The 10,541-nt window shown below is 36.1% G+C and overlaps 1 long non-coding RNA gene across 2 annotated transcripts; it reads left to right on the forward strand.

Annotated features, from left to right (window-relative positions):
• Positions 1-4,776: 4,776 nt before the first annotated feature.
• On the forward strand, positions 4,777-8,465 carry LOC110927843. 2 transcript variants are annotated; one of them, XR_002585949.2, is made up of 3 exons: positions 4,777-4,939; positions 5,137-5,809; positions 5,957-8,465. It is a non-coding gene; the product is annotated as an uncharacterized LOC110927843 (long non-coding RNA). The 2 variants fall into 2 exon arrangements; XR_004889554.1 differs by having other exon boundaries at positions 5,184-5,809.
• The last annotated feature ends 2,076 nt before the right edge of the window (positions 8,466-10,541 follow it).

The raw sequence follows: 10,541 nt of genomic DNA on the forward strand, positions 1-10,541 counted from the left end.
CAGTGGTTGAAACACCAGTTGTTTCAAAAACTGTTAGTCAGACACTTTCCACCACTCAAATCACTACCTTTTCAACACCTGCTCAAAAGCAGAAGACACCTACTGACACATCAGTAGTTATAATGACAACAGAGGTTGAAACACCAGTTGTTCCAACAGCTGTTAGTCAACCATCCACCACTGCTCTCAACACTTCTACATCACAACCAAAATTCCCTTCTCCAAAAAGGTTTTACACCAGAAAAAGAAAAACAACTCAGGCAGATGATGACAAATATGATCCTATTGCTGCAAAATATCCACCGGAACTGGAAGCTGTAAAAATGAGATGAGACAATTCTACACCGAGGATGATCCTTCAAAACGAAGATTTCCTTCACTCATAGGCTTCATAGTCCCAGAAAATACGGATGAATATCTCAAGCTCAAAGCAAGGCAGGCTAAGATAAGAGCCAAACTTGAAAGTGAAGATCAAAGTGACAAAGCCATTTCTGAAAGAATTGAATTTTTGCTCACTAAAGTCAAACAGATGGAAGACTATGCAAGTGATCTGAGCAAGGAAATGTCAAATTTACCACCCAAAGCAGATCTACGAAAAGAAATGAGAAAAGAATATCTTGCATACATCATGAAAGAAAAATTCTATCCAGCTGAAGAAAAACAGTTTGAAGAATGGCCAATAGTTGCATTAAAGCATGAGGCAAACAGAATTGAAAGAATAAAAAATGATCCAAGAAAGAAGAAAACAGCTCCAAACTAGAACAAATACAAAAAGCTCATTGCTGACCTTACATCTCAGTATAAAAGAAAGAAGCAGGAGCTGGTGGATGCAAAGGTGGATACTGCCACAGCCATAGCAAAATGGACAAAGCAGTATACCGATGAGGCTTATGAAAGGCTGAAGAAAAGGAGAATGACAGATTCTGACACTCCAAAGAAGCCTGACTACAAAAAGCCAGAACAGCAGATTAGTGCTCCTAAACCACTGATCACATCAGCAGATACCCCTATCCTTGTGATAAACCAAGAAAAAGGAAAACTGTTGACCAGTGAAGAAGAAAAAGAAAAGAAAGCTGAGTACTTTACAGAAGCCATCAAGAAAATGGATCTAAAAGAAGATAGCTCAGTGAAACTTCAAAACCTTGTCAAAAAGGTATTAACCAAACCTGCATCACCAAACACTTCAGCAGACATGACAACCATTGAGCTAGATCAAAAGAAAAGACAAGAGCAGATTGAAAAAGAGACTGCAGAAGATATAGCTGCAGCAAATGATGTCATCAAAATGGCCTTCAAACAAATGTCTGCTGAAAGTTCACAACTTTTCACAAGGCCAATATCTCCAAACTCATCAGTGAATAAATCTCTCCCAGGAAACCCATTGGGTTCAAAAGTACTAAAATGGATGTCTGATCAAAAGACCCATGTATTGACCCTGCTCAGATCCAATGGTGAAGTGAAGTACATATCAAGGAAAGAAGCACTAGGCCTTGGTGTTGAAGATCTACAAGATCTCCTTGAACTTACACTGTGCAGGGATGAGGATGACTTAAGTTCCAAGGACTTTGAAGTGGAATTCAAAAGACAAGTTAGGGAACTTCTGATGAGAAATAAAAATCCAGAATAATGAAGGGTTTTGGCATTATCTGTTCCAGGGGGAGATTGTTGGGATTGAACCCTACCAGAGGAACAGATAATGAAAGTCAAAACCGGATCACTATTGTGGATTAGTCATAAGCAGCTATTTACATTAAGTTTTCCCCTTGTCAGTGGTTATCTAGCATCTGATAGACTTCAAAGTACTGCTCAATAGAACAACTGCTACTAAAGAACTGACGAAGTTTAAAGGCTGAAGCTCAATCTACTGACGGAATCCAAGCACTGCTGAAGAATTAAAGCACTGCCCATTCAAGGTCTGTTCACCCTTTGAAGAAAGCACTGATGCTCAAAAAACAGTGGTTGACTACATCAGTGGAATGAATAATCAGTGTTTATACATCAGTGATTAGAATGTAATCAGTGTCTGTATGGTCAGTAGTTATAGAACAGTAGATAGAGTTTGTTAGTTTGTTAGATGTCGCTTTCATGGTGATGTCAGCTGAGATGCCTCAGTGGTTTGGTTTGCCTATAAATGTAACAGTACCCTGTACTGTTACATTCGATTGACTAAGTGGGTTCTTCTCCTCTAGTCCAATCCTCTAGTCCAATCCTTTAATCTTTCGACTCAATGAAAAGCATGTGTTTATCAAAACTATTTTCTCTTTGATTGTGTTTAGAAAGTTTGTTTTCATTTCCGCTGCACTTAATCTTAATCTATATCTTTTGAAATGTTCAATTCATACAAACAAGCACAATTAAGAGAGCCTCTGATCCTAACAAGTCCAATCGGAGTTCGTTTGAGTCGGTTCCCCGCTGTTCCCCACTTTTTTAGTGTTCCCCAATAAACCTTCCCCCATATATATATATATATATATATATATATATATATATATATATATATATATATAAGGGCCTAAAATCCTTTAATTCGGGAAAGCCTTTAAAAGGGTTATAAAAGTCCTTAATTTTAAGCATAACATTAAACCACAGGGGTCCTTGGTGTAAATTCCTTTTTAAATCAAATTCCCTCCCATGTACACTGTTACTTTTCCGATCCATGTCCGGCGAAGTATTAGACAGTCCAACAATTCGGTTTCATTTTGTTTGACTGAATAAATGCGTTTATACGTGTAAGATAATTTTTAGATATACTTCATTCGTAACCAAAGCATTTTAACAACAAACAATTGACCGGTTAACTTGTTTTAATTTTACCGGTGTAACCGAATCTTACAAACCTTGTTTATCGTATTATAAATTAAAACATCCAGAGTGTTTGCGAGACGTTTACAAACACATTTAGGCTTGTAAGGAACCAAACGAGCATGGACATAGGCATGTTCGTGTTCGTTCATTTAATTTTAACCGAACACGAACATAAGCATACAATTGAACACATTTTTTTTGTTCGTGTTCGTTCATGAAGAAATCGGGCATGTTCGTTCATTTATGTTCTTTCGTTTAAAGTCTAAACAAACAGTTCACGAACATAAATGAACATAAACAAAAAAAAATATCTGGATATATTTGAAAAAACATAAACAACATAAAATAATTAACATGGTTGAACAAAGATAAACAGACACAAATAAACATAGTTGAACAAATATAAACAAACACAAAACATAATTGACCCAAACAAACAAGTTTAATATATTATAGTTCATCCAAAAACACATCTAAATTAGGGTTCACAGATACTAAAATCAAGTAGTGTTTTTTTATATAAATATTAAGTAAGTGATTAGTTACAATCTAAGAAAAATTTAAAAATTCATTTTTTTATTACTAGTTTATATAAATATTAAGCAAGTGATTAGTTACAATCGAAGAAAAATTTTAAAAACTCATTTTTTTATTACTAGAAAACTCAATTACTAATTAGTTTTATTTATATAAGTAGTCATAAAACCTAATCTATAAACCTTTATAAAGCATCTCCTCTGTACACAAACGTAATTTTCTCTAAAATCTTAAGACGGCAGACAAAGAGTCATGCCTTATTCCCTATCCTTTCATCATTTTCTCTCAATTTTGCCCCCAATTCAATGTTTTCGCCCACAAATTCATGACTGAAATCATTTCTTACCCACGAAGTCTTCAGCAAATTGATGTTTGAAACCGTCGGACCCATTACTGATATCATCAATTAGGTTTGATGAATGAAATTGAAATCAATTACTGCTCAGACCGAATCACCTTCCCCTTCAAGAAACCATCAATTTCCGGTTTGTATATAGATTTTGTTACCTTCATCAATTTCCTTTTTGTCGATTCGTGTATTGGTTCCAAACTTAGACCATGGGGTATGGTGGGGCTTGGGTTGGGGCTTGGGTTGGGCATTGGTTGACACGTGGAATGGGGTGGCAGACATGGGTAAACCCACATTCAACACGGTATGGTGGGGGGGGGGGTTTGGGGCGTGGGTTTGGTGGGCTTCATGGGCTGACCCGCTGGGCTGACCCAATATTATTTAAAAAACAAATTTAATTTTTTTAATATTTTTAAATAAAGAAAATTACAAAAAAAAAAGAAAATTACAAAAACAAATTCCTAACTTTTATATTTGTTTTTTTATCTCTTCTCTCAACGCCAAGACTATTTCTAACTCGTCACCCTGTAGGTGATCAATCGGCTGGGATAGAATTTTCAAATCTTCCCGTCTTTGTTTCAGGGCATCTCTAGCGGCATCTCTAGCTTCTTTGCTCCTTCGTATTTCGGCCCTTTCTTGTTGGAATACGTTGAATGTATCCAACTTGCATGAAATGTCATCCAACTGGTCGCTGTATATTCCCCTACGCGAGCCAGAACTCACAGCTGAAGGCGATGCCGTTTGTTCGAGTCATAAGGACGATTGTAAGGATGCATTTTTTCGTTTTGTAGTAGGAGAATTGAAGATGTATAGAAGATGTGGTTGAATGTGGTAAAAAATGAAAGAAAAATGTGAGTTTTATAGTGAAAAAATGGAAGAAATTTTTTTTAATATAGCCGTTGGCTAACGGCTCTTTTCTTTTGGCCATTCACAAACCGCCATGTCACCTTGCTCCCCCGCCCCACACCCGGCTTGAAACCCAAGCCCCAAGGGGCCACGCCCCAACCCAAGCCCACCCGGGGTGATGCCTTGGGCGTTTTCCCCCAACCCAAGCCACATACCCATGGCCTTAAGACTTAAGACCCCTGCAACCCTTCAATGGAACATCAGGCTCAACAACGATTCCTACAAAATAATTCGAGTGCAGATTACATGTGGTTTAAGAAAGGAGATTCTGGTGACTTATAGACCGCCGTTGTTAGTTGCCGGAAGAAGTTCTCCTGGTCTCTTCTCCAACCCTTTCTTTAGGTCAGTTTGTTTCATATATATGTCATGAAGAATTTGGTTTTGATGGTGACTTTTGTTTAGAATTTGTTTAAACTTCGTTGTTTGCTGTTAAATCAATTTCACTTTTGTGGGATTCTTGATTTGGGGTTGAACTTCTTTCTTTGATGTTTCTTATTTCTTATTATTGGATCGTTGCTAACATGATCGCAAACTATTAGGTTTAAGGAATTAATTATTCACTCTTTGTTGGTGGTGGTTTGATTAGACACCAGACAGGTCGATGGTGTTAGCCGTTAGGTTCCAGCGACACAGGTATGGTTAGGATTCGGTGGTGGTTGAGGGTGTTCTATGGCGGACAATGAACAGAAGGGTGGGGTTCCGGTGAGTCGAACTTGACACGGATGGCGAGGGATTCCATCAATGGAAGGTTTAAGGTTTCGGGATTTAGGGTTCCGCTACTTCTGCAGTTCTCGCTCCATTTGCGCAGGTATAGTTTTCTTTCATTTTCTTTTAACAAAAGCACTTGCTTTGGTAATTTGGGTGAAATCATGTTGAGATTTTAGAGATTATGCACATCTGATGCAACACTTGCATTGATCATTTGTGCTTCGTTTAAGATATGCTTAACGCTGGTGATACAGATCAAGTTGACCTAGCAGGTGAACTCGTACAAGACTGAAACGATGATGGGTATGTCGACAAACAAAAGCCAAGCAGTTGACTCAAGAGATTAGTTTTAGGGATAGAAAAGCCTTGACTCCAATTAACAGATTACAGAATCAGAATCATAAAAGAATATGGGAAGTTCGATATGATTATCAACAAGACAGACCTCAAAAGGAGGTAATGGTCAGTCATAAATGTGCAGAGGGTGTTTTTCAAGGTGCTCAGGTAATATCTAACTATTCATGTTAGTTATAGAATCTGAGTATTAGTATTATGAATGTTTTAATTGTAAAAAGAGGATTAGGTTTTCAAAATTTTAATCTTAGTATTAGAATAATGTACATGTTGGTGAAACGGGTTTGTATTGGACAGGAAATGTTGGCGAACCCGAGTTTGTTGCTTTTGGATGAGCCGACTTCAGGGCTGGACTCTACCACGGCTCTTCGGTTAATGGCCACGTTGAATGGGTTGGCTAGAGGAGGGAGGAGTGTGGTCACCACAATCCATCAGCCATCAAGTAGGCTGTATTGGATGTTTGATAAGGTTGTGGTATTGTCTGATGGCAGCTCAATTTACTATGGTTGTTCGGGTTAGGTTATGGAGTATCTTGCATCCATTGGGTATGTGCCAGGGTTTAATTTGATGAACTCAGCTTAATTAATACAAGTTGGAAATTTATTCGCTCCTTTTTGTTTCGGTTTGGTCAGTTTTTTCGGCTTCGTTTCGAATCGGTTTCAGTATTTTCTGTTTTATTTTGGTTCTGTTTCGGTTTCGGTTTTTTGTTTCTGTTTGGTTGGTTCATTCGGTTTCGTTTCGGTTGAGTTTTGATTTTTAGTTTCGTTTTAATAGGGTTTTTTTTTTGTTTTGTTTCGGAACGGTTTTGATCTTTTCAGTTTTTTGTTTAGCTTCAGTTCGGTTTTTTTGTATTGTTTTGGTCGGTTTTGATTTTTTATTTCGATTTGATCCATTTTTTGGTTCCGTTTTAGATTGCTTTCAATTTTTCAGTATTTTTATTTCATTTCGTATTTTTATTTCATTTCGGATCGGTTTTGATCTTCAGTTTTTTTTTTTGTGTTTCGGTTCGGTTTTTTGTTTCTGTTTGGTCGTTTATTCGGTTTCGTTTCGGTTCAGTTTTGGTTTTTTGTTTCGTTTTGATGGTTTTTTCGGTTTCGTTTCGGATTGGTTCAATCCTTTCAGTTTTTTTGTTTCGTTTTGTTTTTTTTTTAAGTAAAATCTATTTTTTTAAAGCAATTTTTAACCAACATGACCCGAAACCCGTTCTGACCTGTACCCGTTCCGACCCGAACAAAAAAAAACATTTTTTGTAATTGACCCATGATCCAACCCGACCCGAACTGACATGTTTGCCAGGTCTATATTTCATCATTATTTCAGTGTAGTTAAGACATTTGATTATCATAGTTAAATGAATATAAGAACTCTCTCTGTAGGCATTGTGACTAGCACTACCGAAAAATGGATGGGCTTCTGGAGTGGCAACCTTATTGTAATGTGAACTGTAGGAACAAAACCAAAGTTTATGAATCATGTAGATCATTTCTTTTATTTTAATGCCAAAAAAAGAATGATTACTAGAACTAGAGAAAAAGACATTTGTTTCTATTTCATCATTATTTCAGTGTAGTTAAGACATTTGATTATTATAGTTAAATGAATATAAGATCTCTCTATAGGCATCATGACTAGCACTACCGAAAAAAGGATGGGCTTCTGAAGACGAATTTTGACAAGGCCTGGAGTGTTGACCTTTTGTTTGTTGGAGAAAAAGACTTTTTGTTTGTTGGAGCTCCACGGGTCGTTTAAACTTTGCGGACTTATAAAATGCCAATTAAACTTGACTACTTTCGCTTTATGTTAAACATGTTATTTCATTCTTTTTTAGCAAACATTATTATTAACTTGCAATCTGTTCCTTTTTAGTGGCATTTTATCGAGTGGAACTCGGAAAACTTCTGTTGTGAAACCGCCTCATTAAGTGCGAGACTCCCTATTTTTTATTGTTATCCAAAGGTAAAACAAAGTTTCTGGTAATAGTTTTATCGTCATCATGTTATCCAAGGTAAAACTTAATTCTCAGTTCCACATTATATAATTGCGCAACATTTATGCTTAATCGTTAATGATTGGCCACCAGTAGTGCCGTCAACATGATGATCTCTTATGGTTGGTGTTTGGAATAGCAACACTTGGGTACCAGGGGTTGCCAAGGCGGACCAGCAGTAACATGGTAGCTCTGTGGTGAACAGTGGCATCATCTGCAAATATGTGTAGTAGGCAGTGGCGATGACAAGTGGCCATGAGAGGGATGAAGCCAGTCTACTAACAACAATTGGCGGCTACACAGGTGTCAAGGAGGCAGCTGATAAAATAATAATTTTTTTTTCAATGATAAAATATGCTCAGATACATATTTGTAAAAAGGATAAAATAATATCATTTTTTTTAATTTTCATATTTGTAGTTCAGAGATTCACTCTTGATTTATGATTATAGGGAAGGTGTATAGATTGGCATGATAAATTATCAAGATGTCATTCAAAGGACTTGTGCGAGAGCTGAGGGAGATGCGAGATGGGATCGGGAGTATATCGAGGAGAGGGATTGAAGGGAGACAGTGAACTGGAGGAATCGATCTAGGTCTCATATTGCGTTGGATGTAGCTCTGGTGGAGATGGTCATCAAGGTCAGTCGGCGAACTTGCCTTCAGAATTGCTGTTGGATATAATTGTTAGGATCCAAGAGAGTGAGACTTTGTGGCGAGTGAGAACTGTTGTTTATTGTGCATCTGTTTGTAAGTCACACCGAACACTTGTTTTTATTATTTTTGTTGAGTCAAATCGAACACTTGTTCATACCGTTTTAGTCAATATTACGACTATATTTTTTTGTTGTTTTCTCTTTTTTTTTTGCTAACGGTACCGTATTTGATCGAAATTGGTTTTGTTCTTTACAGTATTGACATAAGTCTTTATGGTTATCAAACGATAGAGCTATCGGGTTGGTAATATAGATATACAACTTATATATATATATATATATGATTTATTTATCGTTTTAAGGTTTGAATTATGTTTCCGCCCCGTATTGTCGACTCCGCTGCAACGCGCGGGTTTCCCACTAGTATTTATATAAATATAACTATTTATGTATTTACTAAAATTTAAACGAACATAAACGAACGTTCACGAACACAAATAAACGAACAATGTGGGTTCATGTTCGTTCATTTAATTAAAATAACAAAATTTTTGTTCGTGTTCGTTTGTTTATTAAATAAACGAACATAAACAAATTCCCCTCCGAACAAGTTCACGAACAGTTCATGAATGTTCGGTTCGTTTACAGACCTAATCACATTTACACTTTTACTTTCTTCTAAAATCTGTCCTGAGCTCTTATTGAACCCTCCCCGAAAACTCCACCTCTGATAATATTCATTCTTTATCGAATCATCATTTTCGGAGGTAATTTTTAATTGTTTTCTGATCGAGAAATTTTATGTTGATTAAAAGCCCTCTATAATTTCATAATTTCGTATATGTGGTGATTCAATTTTTGATCGAATTGGATTAAGGTTCATGGGATGTTCAGATTGGGAATTATGTCCGATACCAGTTAGTTGTTAAATAAATTTAAGATCATGTCTTCTTCAACAAATCACATATGGCACAATGGTTAACAGATTTCTTTGTTACTGAACCCACCTGGGTTCAAATCCCGCGCGGGGGGGGGGGGGGCAGGGCACTTTTGAGGTATATTTTATTTAATAAATGTAATTACAAAATGACAAAAATGCCTTTGAGTAACTAAGGAGCATGGATGTGGTTAAGTCAATTGGACTAAAATGGTAGTGGTAAAAACTTTGGATAAAGATCAAATACAAATAAACTTAACGTACTAAACATACAAACTGAAGGAAAAGATAAAAAATCACGGTGTCATTTTTGTAATTATGAGTAAGTATCAAAATTACTCTTGTAGAGTAATTTTGATCTTTTGTAGAGTAATACTCTGTATCAAAATTACTTTTACAAGTGAATCAAAATTACCCTGCAAGTTTATCAAAAAACTGTAGAGTAATTTTGGTCTTGTATGGTAATTATCAAAATTTCAACTAACCCCCAAAACACTGTAGAGTAATTTTGATCTTTTGTAGAATAATTTTGTAAAATGATCCTGTAGAATAATTTTGATCTTGTAGAGTAATTTTGTTAGTATTTAGTTATGGGGTTTAGGTTTTTGGGGGGGTTGGGGGGGGGGGGGGAGGGGGAGGGTTAGTGTAATTTTAATAATTACCCTATAAGACTACAAAATTACTCTACATGTACATTTGTAGAGTAACTTTGATAGTTACTGATAATTACAAAAGTACCACCGCCTACTTTTTCATTTTCATGCAATTCATATGTTTTGTACGTTAAGTTTATTTTTACAATAACTTTTCTCAAAACTTTTTAAACCCACAAACGATATATGAAACCTTTAGACTATATTAATAAAACTGCTCAAACCACAAGGGCCAAAATTACATTTTACTCATTATTTTATTACAAATTAACATTGAAACATATCATATAATGGCCCCAACTTCATGGCAAACAATATCAGAGAGGTGAACACCGAATAAAAAAAAGTGGGGGCACTTTTGAGGTGTATTTTATTTAATAAATGTAATTACAAAATGACAAAAATGCCTTTGAGTAATGGATGTGGTCAAGTCAAATAGTCAATTGGACTAAAATAGTAGTGGTAAAAACCTTTTGGACCCACAGACGATATATGAAACCTTTAGACTATATTGACGAAACTGCCCAAACCAACCCCAACTTCATGGCAAACAATATCACAGAGCACGAGGTGAACACCGAATAAAAAAAAATATCTTTTGTGTAAGATTGAAACTCAATTAAATTAACTGTAGTTAGGAAGATGTGTT

The sequence above is a fragment of the Helianthus annuus genome, chromosome 3 (assembly GCF_002127325.2).
Source record: "Helianthus annuus cultivar XRQ/B chromosome 3, HanXRQr2.0-SUNRISE, whole genome shotgun sequence".
Classification (NCBI taxonomy): domain Eukaryota; kingdom Viridiplantae; phylum Streptophyta; class Magnoliopsida; order Asterales; family Asteraceae; genus Helianthus; species Helianthus annuus.